Source organism: Amyelois transitella, chromosome 2 (assembly GCF_032362555.1).
Source record: "Amyelois transitella isolate CPQ chromosome 2, ilAmyTran1.1, whole genome shotgun sequence".
In the NCBI taxonomy this organism is placed as follows: Eukaryota; Metazoa; Arthropoda; class Insecta; order Lepidoptera; family Pyralidae; genus Amyelois; species Amyelois transitella.
In genome coordinates, this window is record NC_083505.1 from 11,867,721 (window position 1) to 11,891,745 (window position 24,025).

The 24,025-nt window shown below is 35.3% G+C and overlaps 1 non-coding gene across 1 annotated transcript in view; it reads right to left on the reverse strand.

Annotated features, from left to right (window-relative positions):
- The window catches only part of LOC106128976 (uncharacterized), a 236,592-nt gene that overhangs the window by 50,160 nt on the left and 162,407 nt on the right, over window positions 1-24,025 (reverse strand). The window contains exon 5 of the transcript XR_009656993.1: window positions 14,660-14,695. This is a non-coding gene — a transcript (uncharacterized LOC106128976). The remainder of the gene's footprint in view (window positions 1-14,659; window positions 14,696-24,025) is intronic.

Genomic DNA, 24,025 nt, shown 5'->3' on the forward strand with positions numbered 1-24,025 from the left:
AGCCATGGGAACGAGATAGAGAGGTCTTATTCTTTTTCCTCAATGATAGAAATATTAATGTTGTGTTTGTCAGATAGCTATCTATATATATTTTTTTATAATTATGAACAGGAAATAGTTTAATTTGAATTCGAAGGTGGCACATCGGCTGACGAAACATTTGAATGAGGCAATGACATGACAGCATGATGTGTAGTATTAAAAACTCATTTCTAGAGCGAACCATTAATGTTACAAATGAAAAACATGTTGAGAATTACAAAGATAAATACTGATTCTATCTAATAGTAAGTTTGATATCCTACTGCTAACCTAATGCGAAAGTTTGTTAGTATGTCAGGATTTCAGTATGGATGTTTGTTACTCTTTCACGCAAAAACTACTGAACCGATTACGATGTAATATGGTATGTAGGTAGCTGAAAACCCAGAATAACATATAGGCTACTTTATATCCCGGAGTACCCGCAGGATTGATTCCATGCGGACGAAGTCGCGGGCGGCCTCTAGTCATTATATAAAACTAAAAAAGTCCCCGGCTTCGTCCGCGTTAAATTAAAAATACCATTTATTTCTGTTTCTGTGATAATTTCTGAACATTGCTGAATAATGCTCCACTTTTCCAGTTGACCACGTAATGAACCTATGTCCAAATTAAATTCTCTATAGCTAACGATTTGGGCTGGTGCAGTCAGTCAGTTTTTTCTTATAAAAGTATAGATACGTCTATATCCCTTGTGGGGTAGACAGAGCTAACGGTCTTCAAAAGACTAACGGCCAAATTCATATTTTTAGAAATCAATTTAATTTTTTACCGACTTTACTGCATTTCTGTAATATCATTATTTTACCGTGCGTATCTTATATTTCAATAAAAATATCGATAATTCAAAATAAAGATTAAATCAATTAACATTTAAAACGAATGCTTTATGTCAGCTTTCAAAAGAGCTGAAGTACCGCCGTGGGAACTGTTAAATGTCTGAAACGCCATTAATTCGGGTCTCGGACAGCGATAAAAACCTTATAAAACTTGCATTTATTATCGTACCATCGGCTGTGGAGGGTTATGACGCAATAAGGTACGCGGTCAAGCAATGGAGTCATTAGTTTGATATTGAATCGTGATAACAATCTTGATCAAATCGGAGACGTTCTGGTGTAGTCAGGTTAAGAGTTTCTTAGCGACGTGGTTGCATGAAAAAAAAATGACTAATGTACATATACATACATACATATAATCACGTCTATATCCCTTGCGGGGTAGACAGAGCCAACAGTCTTCTAAAGACTAATAGGCCACGTTCAGCTGTTTGGCTTTAAGATGGAATTGAGATTCTAATAGTGACAGGTTGCTAGCACATCACCTAAAAGAAGAATCCTAAGTTGATAATATATATATAGTGTACATTAGTCTTTATTATAGTATATACCCACAACACCCTCACTTCACCCGTTCCATCATCTCATCATCATCGTCTGCTGGAAGTGATTTCTTTTGAAATAAGCAGAATCTACATACCTATGTAATTTAGTAGTTTCTTGTGTTTATCTATCTCGATGTTTTCTGTGCACATAAATTAGTAAATAAATATGGTTTATTTAACTTCAATTGAACAGACTGTACCACAAATTAGTTAATAAATAAATAAATAAACCGAATTGAACAGAGAGAGCCAACAGTTTTGAAAATACTGAAAGGTTACGTTCAGCCGTACGAGTTAATAATGAAACTGAGATACAGTTAGTGACAGGTTGCTAGCCCATCGCCTACAAGAGGAGTCTCACGTTTATTAGCCTTTCTTTTAGTCTTCTTTTACGACATCCCTGGGCAAGATATGGAGTGGCCTTATTTTAAATCACATTTATTAGGTTTCCCTTGGTCGTCTTTTACGACATCCAAGAGATGGAGGATCCACATTATTTTTATAATGGTTATTAACTTTGAAATCTAGGTATTATGAAATAGCTCAATTGCTTTCATTACTACGGCCTTCGTTCTGATAGGAGTTCGTCAATAAATTGACAGCAATTACGATTCCGGAGCGAGTGTTGGGCAATTATTATGACGATTCGATTGTCAGCGGCGACCGACAAAAATAACAGGAACGGAGTGTTATTATTATTATTTTTTTACTAAAGACCTCTGTTTAAGTTTGTATATATGTATCTTATAAACTTGGGATTCTTCTTTTAGGCATATACATATAGTCACGTCTATATCCCTTGCGGGCTAGACAGAGCCAACAGTCTTGAAAAGACTGACAAGCCACGTTCAGCTTTTTGGCTCGATGATAGAAATGAGTTTCAAATAGTGACAGGTTGCCAACCCATTACCTAAAAAAAGAATCCCAAGTTTTTTAGTATTTTCCTTAGTCGCCTTTTACGATATCCATTTGAAAGAGATGGAGTGGTCCTATTCTTTTTTGTATTAGTGCCGGAAACCACACGGCACCACATATTTCAAATTGTACTAATACCTTACGTTGCGGACCAACCAAAGATACCTACTGTCTAATTACGTACGCATTAACATTATAAATTATTCATTAGAACAATATTCTATTGAATCCGTGATAGTATCGCGTGTGTCGCTTCGGCAGCCAAATATTAATTGAAAATTATACAAAACACACATTGTCAACGATTAGGGGTGATAAACATCTACGTTGTCTATGGTCGAAATATTCCTAACTGATATTATAAATTTTAAAAGGACTTTGTATATTTGTTTGGTGCCTAGTTATACATTTTATAAATAGAATGATTTGAAAGTATTAAGAAGAATATTTGTTCAGATATTAAATTTTAATTGAATAATTTTGATAAAATAAGGGAAAAAGTAAAAAAAAAACATATCAACATACCAACAAATAAAAAAATTTCAAAGAAGATATGAAAGGCGGCAATAAAACTATTCGTTATGTAAAATATATATATATTTTTCTTTTTAATTCTTCTAAACGTATAAGGGATGAATTCAGGGTTGCCATCTCTAAAATTTGGAAAACCGGACAAGACGCGTGAAAACCCCGGATTTTAGAGTCCGAAAGCCGGACATGTTAACAAGATCTTTTAAACATATACAATGCAATAAAAGACATTTGAATATTAAACAACAAATCAGATTATTATTTTTTTTATTTATTAATATTTTAAAACCCGGTCTACAAATAAAACCTTCCCCGGACGCTCCCCTAGCCCTCTAAACTAGGACAAATCCGGGGAAACCCGGACGGATGGCAACCCTAGATGAATTTCGTTTGCATACGGAACGTTTACAGATTTTAATTTTAATTTTCAATGGTCTTCACGAACTACGAAGATAACATGGCCATCACATCCTGGACATAGTCTCATGGAACAGGTTTGTTGAATGTTTACATGCACAGTTAAGCATTTTTTAGTTATTAACCACATACCTACATCTTGTCGGTTTGGCGAACGCTTGCTTCGCGTAAACTTTGACCAGCCGTCCCAACGTTCCGATTTACACTCGCCTTGTTCCACAAACCGTTTTCAAAGTTTGAAAACAAACATTTTTAATAATACCTCTTCACCATCGCGTGTAGAAGTAGGTCGGCTGTAACTCAACTGTTTTATTAGGGGATGTTACAAAAAAAAAAAAAAAACTGACGGGTCACGCGAGCCAAAGGAAGTGACCAAATTAAAGCGTTAATTTTGGCCCGGTGATGAATCATTGTGTTTTAGTTTTGTGAAAAAAAAAAATATTATTTTCTGATGTTTCTATATACATTTAATTATTATTTAATGATTAGAAGAAATTTTGATATAGGTTGTTTATACATAAAATCACATCTCTTTCTCTGGGGGTAGGCAGTGACTTTCCCACTTGCCACGATCCCTGTATTATTCTTTCACTTCATTCACAGCTTCAGCTACTCCTGACCTGACCTTGTACATTATTGTAAGTCTATCTTATTCTCTTGATCTTTCAAACTGCAAAATTACCTAAACCTTTAATAGCCCTCCTTGTCACGCTACGAAAATTGGTTAAAATATATCAGTTTAATGTTTTGTACGGCTAAAAGTAGCCATTTTCTTCGGCACCGCAGCACGAGCGGCGGGGGAGCTATTCTCAACTTTACTACAAGTTTCTCGCATATGCGAATTACCATTTATGTTAGTGAAATCTCTACTCGTTTATATTTCACGCGAGACACGAAACATCTGTTAAATTAGTGTATAGCAAAGTTAAAATTATGTATTTAAATTTCTTATTTTAAATACACAAAAATAAAGTTCTTTCTTTTTTAATGATATCATCCTTCGAGTAACCCAGACTATGTTTACTACTGAAAATTCTCAAGGGAGCGAAACCGGTGAAAAGCTATAATGCATAAATTACCTAATAATTAATGTGATATTGATTTCTAATGGGGAGTCCATTAATTTAATTTCTATAACAATTCCACGAATGCTGATTAAACCACATCCACTTATACTAAAAAGGAAAGATTTGTATGTTTATATGTTGTTTCTTCATTTTCACGAAATTAAGCACAGTTAATGAATAAACCTTCGGGAACCTAAAACAGGGTATTTTTTCTGCAATTTCTCACGGGAGCGAAGCCCCGCGCAAACGCCACTGTGATATAATTTCATTATTTGTTTAATCTGTTATATGTATCGTTGTCGAAGGTCGCTCTAATCAGGCACAGTGATTTAATTAGACCTTTGGTTTAACCGCTCGGTAACCTCGGGTACATCTATTGGTTTAGTGATCAATGTCTGCTTATATCACCATGAATGAATTAATAAACACGCTGATTGATTTATAAACACACAAGGTACGTTTGTACTGCTCAATTTGACAATTATATGTATTTGGTGAATTGTTTTTGTTGAATAACTGACAAGGTTTATTTTTTAGTGTAAACAAAAAATGTGTGTGATGTTTTCGGTTATTTTTTTTATAACCACCAATAACCAAGTTGGGGAAAATATATTGATTTTATATATCAAACCAAATAGCTGAGCGTGGCCTATCAGGCTGTTGGCTCTGTCTACCCCACAAGGGATAAAGACGTGACCATATGTATGTATGTTGAAACTTCCATCAGAAAAGCTTAAGAAATTAATTATTTTTCTGATTTGTTTTTTAATTCAATAGAGAATGTCTATTCAAAGACACCACTTATAATTCAAACTGCAAAAAAAAGTAACAAGTTTAAAAAAAAATGAAAAAAAATATAAATACCTATTTATTTTTTATGTTGTGATACCATCAAAAATAAATCCCGCCTTATCACGCCGCCACCCTTCATTGCCGCGTTGAGTAACATCATAACAATTACCAACACAATTATACCAAGTCCGAGCCCTCCATGTTGGTAATAAGCCCGATTCCGTGACTCCTATCTGCAGCAATTACGACGTCAAAGTCGCGTGCGTTACGAAACTCGATATAATAACAGCAAGCACGATATTTGAGGATCGGACCCCGCCCTGCGGTGACCAGGAATTTTAATAACGCTTATGAAACGCCAGCCAGGTAAACAGTACAACTATAAATAGTCCGAGCTCAAGCATTTTGCTGTTAGAATAATGTTTATGATAGTAAAATACACGTTTGTACCAGTATTATCCTTTTAGTTTTCACGCGGTATTAACATTCAAAACAAAATGTATTCCAGCCAGTATGCGAGAAAGTTAAATATCTATTTTTGCGTAATAACAAAGACGAGAACAATTCTTCATTCAAATGTGTTTTGAGACGTTCGCATATTCCAGAGAACATAACTTTCTTATTTTAAAATTCAAATTGCAGAATCGCTGTTACGCGTCCAGAAACGGAGCGGGTTATTATTCATAGTCGAAACACGTTATTTAATTTGCGATACGCGGAAACAGCACGGAGCAATATAAACGGATAACAGTGTTTGGACGCGCCGCGTTACACTTATAACTCGATTTGCCTTTGTGAAATTCAGCAAACATTGCCCCAAAGAGACAAGAGTTTAAATTCAAAATAAATTATAACATGTAACTAAAAGGAACGCGAAACTGCACTGTTATTATAAAGTACTGTTTGTTAAGCTCGGCTATGATAAATAGGAACGTATTTATCTTTGCCACGCGATGTTATAAATGACGGCTTATGCACTGCTTCAAAGGAGGAAATTAAGAAAACGCGAGCTCGCTTCATGGAAACGGTGCATTAATCTCGAAATGAAACAGGGGAAATTCCAATTAAACCTAAGAAAATACACACTGGAATAGTTGCGGCGACATGTAATTTCCCCAAATGACCTATGTAAAGCGATCTACAGAGGTGCAATAACTCGATTTGCGAATAAATGGCTCGGAAGTTGATCTACTGTAGCTCCCTCGCGACTCGGGCGACGTGAAATCGGTGTAAAATTCAGCGAGCGCTTTCCATTGCCGCGTTAGTTACGCTCCAAAGTTTTCCCGTTAAATTGAAGTTGCAATCTAAACGATTTAAATCGAAAAGGTTGATGCAACGAAACAGTTTGCTATTCTCTAGGTACAAGATTTTTTTTGTTTCGAACTCGACCTCTGACTACGCGATTTTCGCTAGGATTCCACTTTCGAACTCTGTGCGTCAAATGAAAAATGGCGGCTTAACTGTCAAAATGGTAATTGATGATCGAGCTCAAAATTTACTTTCATTGATGTCGGATTAGCCTGTGTGAAGTGTGAGAATATAATTTAATCTGCGAATCAGTGAATGCTATTGTTCAATAGAACAAATGGATTTTTAGAAAGTAATTTATTGGTGTGCCGTGTGGTTCCCGGCACTATTACAAAAAAGAATAGGACCACTCCATCTCTTTCCCATGGATGTCGTAAAAGGCGACTAAGGGATAGGCTTATAAACTTAGGATTCCTCTTTTAGGCGATGGGCTAGCAACCTGTCACTATTTGAATCTCGGTTCTATCATTAAGCCAAATAGCTGAACGTGGCCATTCAGTCTTTTCAAGACTGTTGGCTCTGTCTACCCCGCAAGGGATATAGACGTGATCATATGTATGTATGTATGTATGTAATTTATTGGTGTTACCGTAACAGTAGATTACAGGGCTATGAAAGAATAATTTGAAGTCTAAGGAGCAACTTTGACATTATATGTAGTTCATTTGCATTTAGATTGCCTAGAATATTTCCTAGATTAATGACGTCACGTATCAGCTCTCCATTAAATCAGAACGGGAATGCGGAGCTAAAATGGAGCGAGTGGGAATCGGAAAAGAATATCTGCGCCCTGGAGAGCCATCGAGTTGACCAAAGAGTTGGTTTCAAACAGCAAGCGGAATGCTAATCTCTAATCTCAAACAGCTTCTTTTACGCTATCACGCGCTAGATTCGGTTCATAAAATTCCTGTTCGATTGCGAAGAAAATATTCATTTGAAAATAGAACAGCGTCTTTTAAAAACATTCTTATTATTAAGAATGGCTACTATGATTCAAATATAGAACATTTTTTTAATAGATTTGATCTCGTTTTTTCGACTTATCAGGCAAATACCTACTTACTTCAAGTACAAAGAAAGGCATGCATAGTTTAAAAGGTCAGCCATGTGGGCGGACCACATCATCGTGACCTACAGGAATACTGAAGTTTTGATAAAATATTTCTATTGAGGAAAAGGTACCATTACAAATGAAAATGAGTCTGCGTGTAATTTATATAGAAATGTAGAGGGGTTGACCAGATATGCGACTAAAAAGAATACTTAATTTTATAATATATCGTTTTCTGATAGACTATTATAAGCCTATGATATCAGGCTATGAGGGAGGATGCCAGAGAGAAATCCAGGGTCCACCTGTGACCACGATTCTGGATTGGGTAATTCAGGTGGTTTTTACACAATGTCCGTCAAGGTCCATCCAACCTTCAAGACCTAACTTAGATTATAGTAAATATACTAATGGACTACTGTGTTAAAACCTTTACTGTGCTTTTGTCGCAGTCGGAATAGTAATAATTCTAACCCTCACACATTAATCGCTGATTCACAATCGTATATTAATTCTCTAAAATATATAGGTACATAATTAAGTCCCGTAATTTTAGACGTACATATTGGGTTATCATTATCGATTTGATCTGGTGTGTTATTAGGCAATTATTCCAAATAGGTATATAATTACAACATTCACAATTCAATATCTCAATTCCCCAAACTTATTCTTGGGAATGTTTGATTTAATAACTTCTTACAATACGTTACTAAATTCTTACAATTAAGAATAAATAAATAAATTTCGTATGCTCGCGGCTCTTTTGTTCTTCTGTTCCCGTGGGAATTTTGGAAAATCCTCTATTAGTGCCAAATTTTAAATCTTTAGGCTCAGCGGTTTGGGTTGTACGTTGATATCAGTCAAACAGTCAGTTAGTGACCACTTTTTTTTGTTAAGATAGAAGAAGAATAAAGATTAAGATTTATTTTATTTAATTACTTGCATATACAGAGGAACATATGGGAAATAATACAGAAATTGTTATACAAAGCGTGCTACTTATTTCAATAGAAATCTCTTCCAGTCGACCCGTGAGAGGAGACGTGAATATTGGAGCAATTAGGCGTGTGTATAGAACTAGACTAATTTAACATATTTAACTAAACATACTTGCTATTTATTTCATGTTTCACTAACATTTGAACCTACACTATCTAAGATAGCTAACAGCTTCTCTCGATTGTACATTAAGCCAAAGATTTCACTCATATTTTTCGATGCATGAAAAATAAGAACAAAGGCTATAGCGAAGATTTTGTGAATGGTAATTGTGTATTCACATTCACAATTATCATTCACACGAAGATCTTGTGAATGATAATTGTGTATTCACATTCACAATTATCATTCACACGAAGATCTTGTGAATGATAATTGTGTATTCACATCTTCGCTAGGTTTTATTGTCATCTCTCGATTCCTGTCACGACACCTCCCCCTTGCACAGGGGTGCAGTCATCAAGCCCGAAAACTTGTGAATTAAAACGTGCTTAGATTGTTACGAGGGGCTCAGAGTTTTCCAACTCGTCCAAAATTTTCGAATTAAATCTGGCAATAAGTGAACGAGTTAGCCTTTCGGTTGATGGATGCGCGCAAGTTTCCTGCTATGCGAGGTTGTACATTGAGAAGCAAAGATAATAAACTTGATTCATACTTGCTTTAAGTCGATCATGATGTTTGCCAACTAAAAAATAATAAAAATTAAAAAACACATTCCTTTTTCAAATTACCGTCTTCAATATTTCAAAATAGGAATACAAAACCACTCCGGCCAGTATTGCCCGCCGCAAAGCATGCACTCGAGTCGAACCTCTCGACTGGAACCGCTAACTTAGTGCCTACTAGTGGCACTCGTGCCGTCCATATCGAGTCCGTATTCGCTCGATACTCGCACATTACTCGAGAGATATTCACTCAATAATCGATGCTATTCTGCGCTGAACCGAATCGTTGATTTGCTTCTCGTGGTCTTCGCAGTAGATCGCGGTATAACTAACTAACATAACTAAGTTACAATTATTATTATTATTTATAATCCTTGTTGCAACTTGCTTAGTTGTATAGATTAACAACTGAGTGATAAATGAGATAAGTCAATTAATGATTCCTAAAAGTAAAAAAGAGTGGGGACATAAGAATCACTGATTGACTGACATATAAAGCCTAAAGAGTTAAAATCTGGTAATCTAGGGGAGCACTATGAAAAGATTTCTCAAAATTCCTGCAGGGACGATTTTTACGTTTCACACGGAGCTGCGCTAGTTTTATTATACACAAAACTAGAGCCCGCTATTAGTCACGTCTATATACCTTGCGGGGTAGATAGAGCCAACAGTCTTGAAAGGCCACGTTCAGCTGTATGGCTTAATGTTGCAAGGCTTGCAATAAGAATCGCAAGTTTATTTAGCCGTTCCCTTACATAGTCATTAATTTTATTATAAAAAAAACTTATAAACATAAAACATAACAAGTACAGTTAGCCTCATTACGCCCCGAGTTTTCCCTCATCAGTTGCGGAGCAATTATCACGGGGTTGATGTATGTTTCCGAACGTTTTCCTAATGGCTGCCAGTCGCCATAATTGCGCGCCAAGAGCGATACTTTTTCGAAACTATCCCCCAGTTACATTTTTCCAAATACAGTTTCTCTGCAAACGTCAGACAGAGAAAAATAGCTTTTAAAGTGAAAGAGACTTGCGTGATTATTTAAAAAAAAAAATGACGAAATTGTTAAGGCTACAAAAATTAGGAGAACATACATACATACACATGGTCACGTCTATATCTCTTGTGAGGAAGACAGAGCCAACATTCTTGAAAAGACTGATAGGCCACGCTCAGCTATTTGTCTTAATGATAGAATTGAGATTCAAATAGTGACAGGTCGCTAGCCCATCGTCTAAAAAAAGAATCCCAAGTTTGTTAGCTAATCCCTTAGTCGCCTTTTACGACATCCTTCCATCCTTTTTGGTACTAAATTAGGAGAAATTACAAGATTTTGTTTGTATTTTTTTTATTTCAACTTGAGAGAAAAAGCATCTGAAATCATCATGTAAATAATAATGATATATTTTTCTTATTTTACTAAGAAGAGAATGTTTCTAAGCACCTACATATATTTCAGTTTTGAATTGAAAGAAATCAGAAAAGTTATTGAATGCGATTTTCCGTGCTAGCAAATTAAGTTTGCTTCGGCTAATTATGAGTAATGACCTGTTTCTGCTGGTAACACTTTGAGGTACCGGGCACCGAGTTGTTATTATTTTACCTGTTTCATTTCTTAGTTTAATTTTAATAAAAAGGATTAATTTCAGGTACGCAGTTATGAAAACTTTGCCAAATATTTTCATAGCCTGTAAAAAATTGCTTAGATGTTGGTGACAGGTCAGACAGATTAGATGATAAAAGGCTAAGATATTGCCGTGTGGTTCCCGGCACTAGTAGAAAAAAGAATAGGACCACTCAATCTCTTTTGCATGGATGTCGTAAAAGGCGACTGAGGGATAAGCTTATAAACATGTGACTATATAAATCTGAATTTTATCATAAAGACAAACCGCTGAACGTAGCCTATCAGTCATTCAAGTCTGTTGGTTCTCTCTACCCCGCAAGGGATATAGACGTGTATGTATGTATGATAAGATATTTAATAACAAAGGTATATAAATTTAATTGCTCGTTCACAAGCAATATTTTACGTCTTTTTAGTAAATAATAAAAAAACATACTTATTGCGAAAAAAAATAATTAAGTGTCTGTGCCGCCTTAAGACAAGAATAAAGATGAAATTTAATTTAATCAGCGCCAAAGGTTCTATTCTTAAATTTCTGTTTTTGACACTTGTGTTAAGTAAAATTAATTTTAAAGAAGAGTTAATTTAGTAAATTATCTTTTGTTGTTGTTTTTGATTTAAATTTTATGACGTTGTAAGGCTTAACTTGATATGGTGGCAGAATAAGTTTTTAACATTTTCTAGCTCCGACAAGTGATATGTCATGAAAATGGATGACGTGTAAGTTTGCCGGATCGTTTCTTGAAAATTCCGGCCACAATTTCTGAGTACATTCATTTCAAATATTCACAAAGAGAACTCCTCGTTCCTTTTCTAAATTCAAAATAACGTTGGTCAATTCGAATTCGGAAATCGAATGTAAGCAAATGAAGACCACGTACGATGCAATTAGGTAAAAAAGTGCAGTGGATCGAGTAAAAGAGCAATCGATTTCATTACAGGTGAAGTGGACGGACGTCGAGACTCGGAAAGTTTAAAAATATATAATTGAAACTGCTGACACGTTATTATTTCATCGGACGAAAACACTCTGAATAAATCTACATGTCTGATGGCACATTAGTGTTTAATATTTTCCCAACCATGTTCATTTGACGTTAATGGCTGCTTTGAAACCGAGATTCCGTGTTTAAAATTAAACATCGAATTTTTTCATAAACCACATTCTAAACGAATGTATTCCTTTGACATGTTATTTTAAATGGTGCTGATTTTTAAGTATGACCTCAAAGAGAGAAAAATATTGCGGATTTTTTTGCGTGTGAATTAGTGGACGCTCCGGTAGGCGGGGAAGCATTTAGAAGCGAGTTCTCGTGTGGTAATATGGAACGTAGATAATTAAGCCATTTCGTGGCTAGGGTTGGCAAGCATTGTATTTGATTGTCATAATGTTTTAACTGACGCATTCATTTACTTAAGTCGTTTAAAGTTTGTCACTAACTTAATAATTGTTTGATAAAAAAGTAAAAATATTGTTTTAAAATTAATTAAGGGGAAGAAACACAAATAGCTGAAATGGTTTTTTACAAAGACTTAAAATAGTAAGAACAATGTGTGTACTGTAAGAATACATATTTTATCATATCAAATTAATAAATTAAGACAAAATTAACGAAATGTACAGCAACCCTATAAGTCTAGCGTTACTCGTCGCTACAAATGTCGAGTGCGATGGATTAATTCCAAGCTGTAGTTTCTGCTTACAAGCTCGCTAAGTTGGTCTACGATAATTCAGAGATAATCAAATACTTCTAAGAATAAACGTATAACAGCATATTTCTCTAAATAAAATACACCACAGTTTTTCGTGTGCACGAAACGACACGACGTGTGCAGAAAAAAATAGTGTATAAAACACTATTTTTTTTTTATTTAAAAATGTTCTTAGCTCAACTTTTAAAAAAGTTTTGTGTCTTTTAGTGGTTCTAGTGGTACGCAAGTAAATACTTTTTATTAAGACACAGAATAACCATATGTCAAAATTAGACTCTTTATTCAATTTATTAAAAATGTTCAAATTTGACGAGCTATCTAATCTAATTACTTTAGATTAGATAGACTTTTTAAACCATTCATTCTGTGTTTATGCTGTCTATAGAGTCATCATTTTAGCTGTCCACTGTTAAACATAGGCCTCCCCTAATGACTTCCATCTCGCTCTATAACAATTTGTGGAAAAAAATATACGAACAGTTTGACTATAGAAGTACCGATAGGATTAGATAGAAAGGAAGAAAATATAACTTTATGGTTGTAGCTCTGACTTTACAATTGTTTTATATAAAATATATTATACCTATGATAAAATGTCCCCGAGTTTTTTACCGAATGAATTCTGGAGCTGAATCTATTAATTAATAATTTTGAAAAACTTGCATTCAATACTGTGAAGTTGGGCACCAGTACAAACTTGGTAATTACGTGTGAACACAGACATGGAACTCCCTAGACCCCGCGTGTGTACAAAGACATTTTATTTTGTATGACATTTATATCACACTGAAAAACAAATCTCACTGATTTGTTTTTCAGTGTGATAATGTACTTTTAATATGTTTAAAGGTTAGACTCTATTATGTCATGCCGTTTGTTGGATTCCAATATAACTCTTTTCGAATGTTCTTCTGATATTATTTATGATCGTCATTTATCATCAGTTATTGATTCTGATTGGTCCGGGACTTGGATATTTATCTATGTAATTATTTATTACAAAATATAGTATCGGCGAGTTTCAAACTTACTTCGAGGCTAACTCAATCTGTGAATTTTGTCCCGTATAAGTATATCAATTCATGTCATTGTAAAAAAAACTGATCTGTATTATCATCCAGTCAAACTGTTATATCTAGCTAGATGTATGTCTGTGTGTTTGTGTGTCTAGTGAGTTTGTTGATTGCCTCCCGCGGGGTCCCGTTAACAAAACTCGCGAATGTTACTTCAACGTTACATTAAATTTATTTTTCTAAGTGACTTCAGTTGTAAAAGCTTTAAGGTTACCTTACGTGTTCCCTTAATGACTTAGTTTAGAAATAAATTTTTATTATAAAGTCCTAGAGGCCGCCCGCGACTTCGTCCGCATGGAAACCCTATCAATCCCGCGGGAACTCTGGGATAAAAAGTAGCCTATGTGTTATTCTGGGTCTTCAGCTACCTACATACCAAATTTCATGGTAATCGGTTCAGTAGTTTTTGCGTGAAAGAGTAACAAACATCCATACATCCATACAAACTTTCGCCTTTATAATAGTAGTAGGATAGGATGTTTGTTGCCGTGTGATTACCGGCACTTTACAATAGAACCATTCTATATCATTCCCATGGATGTCGTAAAAGGGATAGACTTATAAACTTCTAGGCTAGCAATCTGTCTCTATAAGAAACCTACGCTCAGTTGGTAAATAAATTATTATGAATCTCAATTCATAAAGTCATACAGTTGAACGTGGTTTTTCAGTCTTTTCAAGACTGTTGACTCAGTCTACCCCGTAAGGGATAAAGACGTGACTTTATGTATGTATGTGTTGAGTGGTTTCTAAGGGTTATAAAAAGACCATAACTTTTAAAGTTTTTCCGTGGTCGTAGAAAAATAATACCTTCACTTCACCTAATGTAACATACATTATATATCTTTGTTATAACGCAGTGTATAGTTTGATTGGCCGCTTATTAAGTTCGCTTCTCTTCGAAATTGGGCTTAAGAAAGCTTTCTTTCGAAATGATTAGCGTATAATTTGACGAAGTACTTGTATCTAGTGACCTATGTTTATTAAACGGACAACTATAAAATTATGATTTTAGTACGTAATGGAGGGTTAAAATATAAGAAATATACAAGAATAATTTTAACAAACTTACCGATGATATTCTGTAGCTACGCGAAGAGATTATTGCCTGTGAACAAAATATAAATATATAAATTGGTTTCTGTATAGTTTATCAGTAGGAACAAAAATTAAGAACAAATTTAAACTAGAGTCAAATTCTAATGCTCCAAAAAACATACAATCTACTATCAGTTCCAATAAACTGATAAAATACTATAAGAACAGGGTATTGAAGTCGCGACTATTCCCTAAAAAGCGAAATTACAGTAAGATTGTATAGGTGTTAAGAAAATATTATATGTAACGAATTTTAAAAAATTCTGTGCCGTGTGGTTCCCGGCACAACAATACCAAAAAAGACCCCTCCATCTATTTCCCATAAATGTCGTAATAGGCGACTAAGGGATAGGTTTTTAAACTTGTGTATCCTATTTTAAAACTATTTGAATCTCATTTCTATCATTAAGCCAAACAGCTGAACGCGGCACCTATCAGTCTTCTCAAGATTGTTGGCTCTACCCCGCAAGGGATATAGACGTGGCTATATGTATGTATGTAAAGGATTCTTATATTTCTTGATGTATACCTGAAACTGGTCATAGTGGAACAGTTACGAGGGACCAGTAAACGGATTATCCCGAATTGAATAAAAAATTCAAGCCAAGATGTATATATGTCACGAAAACCGTAGCGCTTTGTAGAGGCTCTACGCCGTAGAGGTACTACGATGGGTTCAACATGTTTTTTTTTTCAATATCAATATAGTGGGTATGGTTATTTGGTTTTTTTTTCAATATCAATATATCAATATAGTGGGTATAGTGGTATATCAATATATGGTTTAATTATTGCAGTTCCCCGAAAAACCTTCTTTGTGTTAAATAACATTAAATAAAAAAATATGTTTTTTTAATTATTTGAGTTTTTTTATAAAAAAAATTCTCCTGAAAATAATATTTTCAATTCTACGGGACTTCAAAATCGCTATACGAGTATGCAACAATGAAACGTTTGTGTAGTATTAAAAATTTACTAGTCAATATTTATATAACTGAATTTATACAAAAATGATATTTAATTTGCAACACTGAATAAACATTTCACTGTATTCCCAACTGGAGCTTTGATCAAACCGTTATAAAAATAGTAGCATTCAACACAATAAAATGAAATACAAAAGGTAGTACAATAGTTTGATTCGATTCTCGCAATATGGCGTATTTGCGAGCGGCAATCGCAAAACAATTGCGATATATTACAACTTCCGAACGCTAATTGTTAGCGTGGACTAACTTTATCGATATATCAAACGTAACTATCTATATTATGGAATTTTCAAATTTAGATTGTAAAGGTAGTGTTACATGTGTATGTAAGCGTTAACATGCGTGAACACTATATTTTTTGAATTAAGAAGTTTATACAGATTAAAAATACTTTTTTCAGATGGTAATATGGGAATGAATCAATCATAACAGTATCTTTTTACTTTTTTTTTCAACACTGAGCTATGGTGCCAGGTTGCCAGTCTTTTTATTTAATATAAAATCCATAATTAATATAACCAATCTTGTAAGTAGGTATGTAACCATGTTAATATGAAACCTCCCTAACTGGCGGCCATCGAAATGGTGGTTTCGCCCGCAATAGAATCAGGGAATTCAGGATTTAAAGGACCCTTTTCAAAAAGATTATACCGTTATTTATTGTGTGAAAAGCATTAAATGGAAAATATAAATGGGAATTACGGGGTCAACGGAAAATGAGACTCAAATGGCGCTTTCAGAGAATTTTTTAAATATATTTTCTCAATATTATTGTATTTGTTAAATAAACGAATTTTTCCAATTACCGGGACCATCGTCGGGTTTTCACAGATGTAAGCGTAATGGGATTGAACTTGTTTTGATTTCATTTCTTTGTGGGAAAATAAAGTGATGTTGAATTTATGGGCCCTTTTTTGTGCACCTGCCTCGTCTTCCCACGGGTACATTCAAATGTAGCTATGATATTTTGCAAGGTATACATATTGGTCTGTGCTAATTATCTTCCTGTACAGATTGTAAAATTTTGTCAAGGAATATCCTTAGACCATGGGCGACTTACCATTATTTAAATGGCTTTGGAGCCTATTGTCAATTTGGGAAATGTTTAGCACTATTCTTGGCCTTCGACATCATATGTAGTTCTTGTTAATAACAAGAAAGTGAAATAATGAAAAAAGCTTTTTGCTTTCGGACTTATTGCAGTCTTAAAATGAACCGTTTGCATACAGTGCGGCGTGTAATCAAGTCATTATCAATATTAAATCAGCAAAAATAAAGGTCCCTGCTAACGCGTACAAAATAACACTGGCTAGTCGCAGCCAAAGCAATTTGCAGTAAATAAGGGTATCGGTTTAACATCATTATTCCGATACGGGTTGTAACACCTCTCCTAATGAGTAACGTTGCCTCACTGTTACTACTCTGTGGTTTTCTTACACCAATATATTACTGGGCGTTGGCGTGCTCTAATGCGTAGTTCTAATTTCAATTTGATTTTCGACAGTCATCATAGATTATAAAAATATTGTTATATTTATTAAGCATGTTTAATTTTTAATACCTACATTGATCTAACTGCTAGGCAAAACATAATCTTGTCCAATATTTTTTATTATGTGCATTTCTTCTTTAATTACATTTAGGTATAAACAAATCATTCGGAAAAATAATTGTGTTTAAAAATCTGCAATTAAATTGAATTCATTAACATTACACGTTCTCCCTTCCATTCCAAACGATCCTACTTCTCGCAATTTGGATTAAAACGTTTTCAACTGCTTTTTAAAAGCGAAAACTCCAAGTTAAAACGCGGAAAACTAACTTTGCTCTTTTTGCCGAACTTTATTACACTTCTGTCCTCAAAGAGCGCGGAAACACTTTTTGCGTCGGACGCTGCACATTTCGCCGGATTATACAACTTACCCTGGGCTAAATAGAAGGCGTTTGACGGTGTCCTCTCCAGACATGACGGGACAAAGGTCCGAGATGGTTTCTAATTACGACACAGACCGTTATGCAAATCGTGGGTCGAGGCGAGCTCTTTGTCTCTAATAAACACGCGCGGCTCTTGTGGTCACAACGCCAAATTGCGTCTACCATTCACCCCGCAGGCAATGAAACACTTGAACGCTAGTGTCCTATCTGCATTATTACTACTCTATGAACGTGTTCGTTTTTCGAATTTTAATTTCGAACGCTCTTTGCGAAATTTTTAGTCAACAGTGCTTTTTATAATTAAAGAAAAATAAATAGCAGCCAGTCTTATAAACACATACGTGGAAGTATTGCTCTTTCATGACAAATCGTGATTAACCCTAGCAGTGATGGCACGACCCAACCTATTTAGCGAGGAAGCGTTCCGGCTAATAGAACGGCGCACCGAGTGTCCCTGAAACTAGGGCAAAACCGTCGCTTAGCCTCCCATTCCCGCCGATAATTTTTCACAGAAGCCTCGCGAGCCACCGGCCGCCGATTTAAACGAGTTTACGAACAGCTTTAAAAGTCCGGAATTCCCCTGACATTTATATCGCGTGTTTGAGTGGCTAAATTTGAAGTGACTAAAATTCCGACGACAAACGCTCAGTTGGAGAAATATTCATTTTTCACACTGCAATATTTCCGTTTGTATCTGAACAATCGATGTGCCTTTTGCTCGTTGTATCCGAATGGCACAAAGGTAGCCGACGTTTGGTTTATTCGCACGTACTCGTATTTTAGAATCGGTGCATTCGCGTGGAGTTTGCGAACACGTCGTTACCGGTGTGCCGTGGCGAACAAAAAGTATAAACAGCTCCGAAGGCCTTTGTAAATGCACACGCTATTGACATAAGAAGACGTAGATTGCAAATGCCCCGGGCAGTCATGGATAATGCTATGTGGGTTACGGGAGTCGAGTCGTTGTTCAAATTTAGAATTAGAGTTTAAAAATCGGTTTCAATTCTTCAGCAAAGTATTGCTATGAATTTTATAAATAGCAGTGCTAAATTACTCGTCGATTTGCCAACACATCATAGGCTGAAACCTATTGTCATTGTTTATTGAAAATGATTTAATTTTACTTTACCATACCAAAAAAAAAAAAACACCACGTTAGTACGAGTAGGTACTCGTAGTTATAGACGTAGAAAAAAGGTAGCAGACGAAGAGTGGCTTGAATAATAAATGAAGCATTGAAGACTGAAAATGAGATACTCTATGACGTAATGGTGGCCGACTGTTGGCGAGAGTGTATGCGTGAGCCGTGTATACTATTGATGCTTCATTTTGCCGTATTGTAAAACTCCGTCCGCCTTTTTTTCTACGTCTTTGCTCGAAGTGTAGTATGCATGTATCAAGGTGATATATTTAATTTACAGTGAGTGTCCATTTCTTCCTCGGGTTTACTCAGTATTTTTTTTTCAACATTGTTATGATGTACACTGTACAGTCAACGGCAGGAAAAGTTGATCCCGTTATGATCTTCGTTTTTATGAACAGTGGGCCATGTTTATCGGATTTGACTGTGGGTACCTAAGACCGTAAAGGTGTTAATATATAGTTTTATGTCGTCTAAACAAATATTCGTTCTATGAAAAGCGTTGTTCCCATTTAAAGACCTTGCAACTTTAATACTACACACTAAGGTCGCATTTGATGTTCTTTGATATAGTTAGGAACATATCTAATGGCTAAATAAACAAGTAATGGATGTATTCACGCGTTTTGATTCAGCAAATGTCTTCAGTTTTGTCATGTTTGTGTGAGTAGTTTAATATGCAGAACATTCATTCATTCATATAATTACTCCTATATCCCTTGTGGGGTAGACAGAGCCAGCAGTCTTGAAAGACTGACAGTCCATGTTTAGCTGAGGCTTCAGTTGTTAGTTGTAAGGTAAGGCATCGGCTATAAGAAATATCCCAAAATAAGCCTGTCCCATGCAGAACTTATTTTGAATAAAGGAGACGATACACTAAAAGCAAAATGTATGCTAATATTTTTTTTTATTTGAATTCAAAACAACTATTGTATTAATAGTACATACATACTTTAAAGACTTAAGCACCAAATTATTTAAAAAAATCTTGAGTAAAATAAAGCCGAGTGATTCTAGAAATAACAAAACTACGTATTAAATTAATTTTAATTTTATAAAAGAAAATCGGAATAAAACAACAGTTTCGCGCGCAACAGTACATTTCGAACAGAACATAAAATATCATTTGTATTTAGTTACTTCGAACGGTGACACAATTAAACCGGCAAAATAGGCGGGGTGTTAATTATTCACGCGTATTTCATAAGCAGTGGTTAATGAAACTGGTGTGATTCCATAAATAATAGAGCGACGTAAAATAATGCGTGACAATTAATTTGAATATAGGTTTACGTGTGTATCTATGGGGTAAGTGATGTGAGAAAGTGTTGACTAAGGGATTTTCAAGGCAAGAGGGAATCTATACTAATATAAAGCTGAAGAGTTTGTTTGTTTGAAAACGCTAATCTTGGAAACTACTGGTTCAAATTGACAATTATTTTTGTGTTGAATAGACCATTTATCGAGGAAGACTTTAGGCTATATAACATCACGCTGCAACTATTAGGAGCGAAGAAATAATGGAAAACGTAAAAAAAAAATTTATTCATCCTTGAGGGCTTCAATGATGCCCAAAATAACTACCTATTTCACGCGGACGAAGTCGCGGGCACAGCTAGTAGGAAATAAATCCTCGTGGAAGTATTGTTGTCAAAATCTTAGGATTAATGATGACAAAAATGATGGCGAAATGTGTAAAATCGTAGGATTTTACACATTTCGTCATCATTTTAGGCGTGGTTTTATGTATGTGTGTATGTTATGTGACAGTAGTGTCACACCCAAAAATAAAAACAGTTTCTTATTCCAGTGCCCTGTGGTTCCCGGCACTATTAAAAAAAAAAGAATAGAACCAATCCATCTCGTTCCCATGGATGTCTTAAAAGGCGACTAAGGGATTGGCTTATAAATTTGGGATTCCTCTTTTAGGCGATGGGCTACAACCTGTCACTACTTGAATCTCAATTCTATAATTAAGCCCAACAGCTGAAAATGGCCTTTCAGTATTTTTAAGACTGTTCTGTCTACCCCGCAAGGGATATAGACGTGTTGATATGTATGTATATTTCTCATTCCATCAGCCATACAGCTGATCATGGCGTTTCAGTGTTTTCAAGACTGTTGGTTCTGTTTACCCCATAATTGATGGAGACATAATTATAACTATAAGTAGGTATATATATATTAATTTATATACTCTCTAACAATAATAGGAAGAACAATAAAAACGGCAAGGAAACAAATGAGCTACGTGATAAATCGTCGACGTAACAGGAACAACTTCGTTCATTCCTTCTTTTGTCCGATTGATTGCAGATAATTCCGAGTTCCGTCAGAAATGGGATACAAAATTGCCCTTCGGTTCTTGGCGTGTGCGCTATATCTCGCCCTTCAGTGTATTTTAGTAGAAATCATTACTATTTTATGGTCAAGAGTGCCCGAAACCGTGCCGTGTGATTCCCGGCACCAATACAATAAATGAATAGGACCACTCCATCTCTTTCCCATGGATATCGTAAAAGGCGACTAAGGGATAGGCTTGCAAACTTGGGATTCTTTTTTAGGCGTTGGGCTAGCAACCTGTCACTATTTGAATCTCAATTCTATCATTAAGCCAAAAAGCTGAACGCGGCCATTCAGTCTTTTCAAGACTGTTGGCTCTGGCTACCCCGCAAGGGATATAGACGTGACCATATGTATGTATGTATGTGCCCGAAACCGACGAGATTGCATGAAGAGAGCGGTGAGTGTGGATGAAGCGAAAGAAGTATGTAGGATCGTGGCAAGTGGAAAGATGTAGTCTCTGTCTACCCCGCAAGAGGCGTGGTTTTATGTATGTGTGTATGTTATGTTGCTATGTTGGTCTGGTAGCTCTATCCGTGCAAATTGTACAAGTCATTCAACGCTTATAAACTTAAGATTCTTTTTTTAAACGATGGGCTAGCAACCTGTCATTATTTGAATCTCAATTACATCATTAAGCCATACAGCTGAACTTGACCTATCAGTCTTTTCAAGACTGTTTACTCTATCTACCCCGCGAGGGATGTCTTGACGTGATTTTAATTATGTATGTTTGTCAAAAGGAATAATAATACTAAAGATTGGTTCTTCGTCTTAAATTTAAGAGCTGACTCTTGTCGGTGAAGTGGAGCGTCCTCCATTAAGAAACAAATAAAAAAAATTACAGAGAAAAGGTGGGTTAAGTAAGCCATTTTGAACAGGCAACAAAACCTCATCCGATTATAAACCTTTATTCTAAATACTGCCATAGCTTTCATTACCGATAGAGGCGGCATGAGTATGTTCAAATTTTAATAAAGTTTAGATTGGACTAGTGAAAAATGCATTCACTTTGAGACGGACAGGCAATTTGATCGCGAAACGGGGTGAAGCGCAGATAACACAATTTTTTTTTATGAAAGAAGCGTAGACATTCGCAAACAAATGAAATGAATAGCCGACTGAACGGCTCACTGTTAAAAAAACATCGAATATTTTCACAGCATAATTGAAGCATCAATTACATAAAAAATTTTCGAATTAAATTTTGAAGTTTGTGGAAGATACGAGTTTTATTATGAAGATGTGATTTTATGATCTTACTTAATGACCACAAGGAACCACAATTAATAGGTCGGTAAGCTGGTTGATAAAACTTAAGGCTTAAAATATTTCACAAATGAAATATCTTATTAAAAATAAATAAACATAAAATATAATAAAAAAGATATTTAAAAAAAACTATTCTAAAAGGCAAGAAATAGATTTCTCTTTGTTACGTAACGAACAAACTTTGACTTTTCAAAATCAATGCTCCACCCAAAACCGCACCCCCTTTATAAAGGCTAAAACTCATTAAAATTGATAAATATCACGCTGATTAAGGCGCAGACGTTTCTATCAGGGAGTTAAGGCGCCACATCGCGGTTATTTCATTAACTGAGGTGCTAGCCATACGATTTATCAATGTCTTCAAAATTGCGGGCCGGTGACTGATGGTACGGTAGTGATGTGCCGATGCATAATTTAGAATCGAGTAATCGATTTGCGACTGTATATGGAGTGGCCTGATTGGGTTTGGTGATCTGACGTTTATTGCTGACGTCTTTATTAAATTGTTGTCTGTTATGGACGTGATTATAGTTAAGAAGCGATACCATGACATGATTTTTATTTAATCGTATAAAAGTAATTATGTTAAATAAAAAGAAACATTCGGAAGCTTTATTTCACACGCACGTGGTATATAAATGTACTAAACCCAAAAACAAATAACAAACGCTTTTAGAGCTAGTAAATACATAAATATAATCGTACGTCTTTTAATCCCTAACGGGAAACACTGAGCCAAATCTTGAAAAAAGCTATGTACATTCTTACTCGTATGGTTTACTGATAAGTAAATAGGCCACATAGGCCACTTGCATGATCATTGCGTACAAGTTTATAAACTTATCCCTTAGTCGCCTTTAAGACATCCGTGGAAAAGAGATTCTTTTTTCTACTGGAACCGGGAACCACACGGTTATATTTGTTGTTGCATAAAAATATTGATCAAAGTAAATTTAAAAAGTAATTTTACACACACACTGTTATCGAGTAAATTTTGTAATAGTTTACGCCTCGTCGTGTATAATAGGTCTATAATTTATAATACTCTATGGATTGGAATAGAGCAATTTGTAATAGACTAAAGTAATTACGTCTGAAAGCGCTTTAATAACAGTCATGTGCGAAAGTAGATTTGATTGGTGACTGTTATTATATTAAATTTTGTTCACTTTTGTTGGCAACATATCTATTTATTAACTTTGTAGATAAATTATAGCTTTTCCAAGCAAACCTTGCTAAACGTGGGACTGAAACCTCGAGCCTCGTGGCTCTGTCTACCCCTTAAAGGATAAAGACGTATTAAATGTGTATGTGCGTGTATCGTTTAAGTATTTCCGGACATATAAAACTGCCGTATGGTTCCCGGCACCTGTGGCGCAGCGGTAGTGCGCTTGTCTGTGACACTGGAGGTCCCGGGTTCGAATCCCGGCCAGTGCATGATGAGAAACGAACTTTTTCTGATTGGCTTGGGATCTTGGATATTTAGCTACTTATAAGTATTTATTAAAACGAAAAAGTATCATTGAGTTAGTATCTCATAATACAAGTTTCGAACATACTTCGAGGCTAACTCGATCCGTGTAATTTGTCCCGTATATATGTATTTATATTTCTCCTATGTCAAAGTCTTGACTGTTATCTAACTTAAGAGGCAGTATCT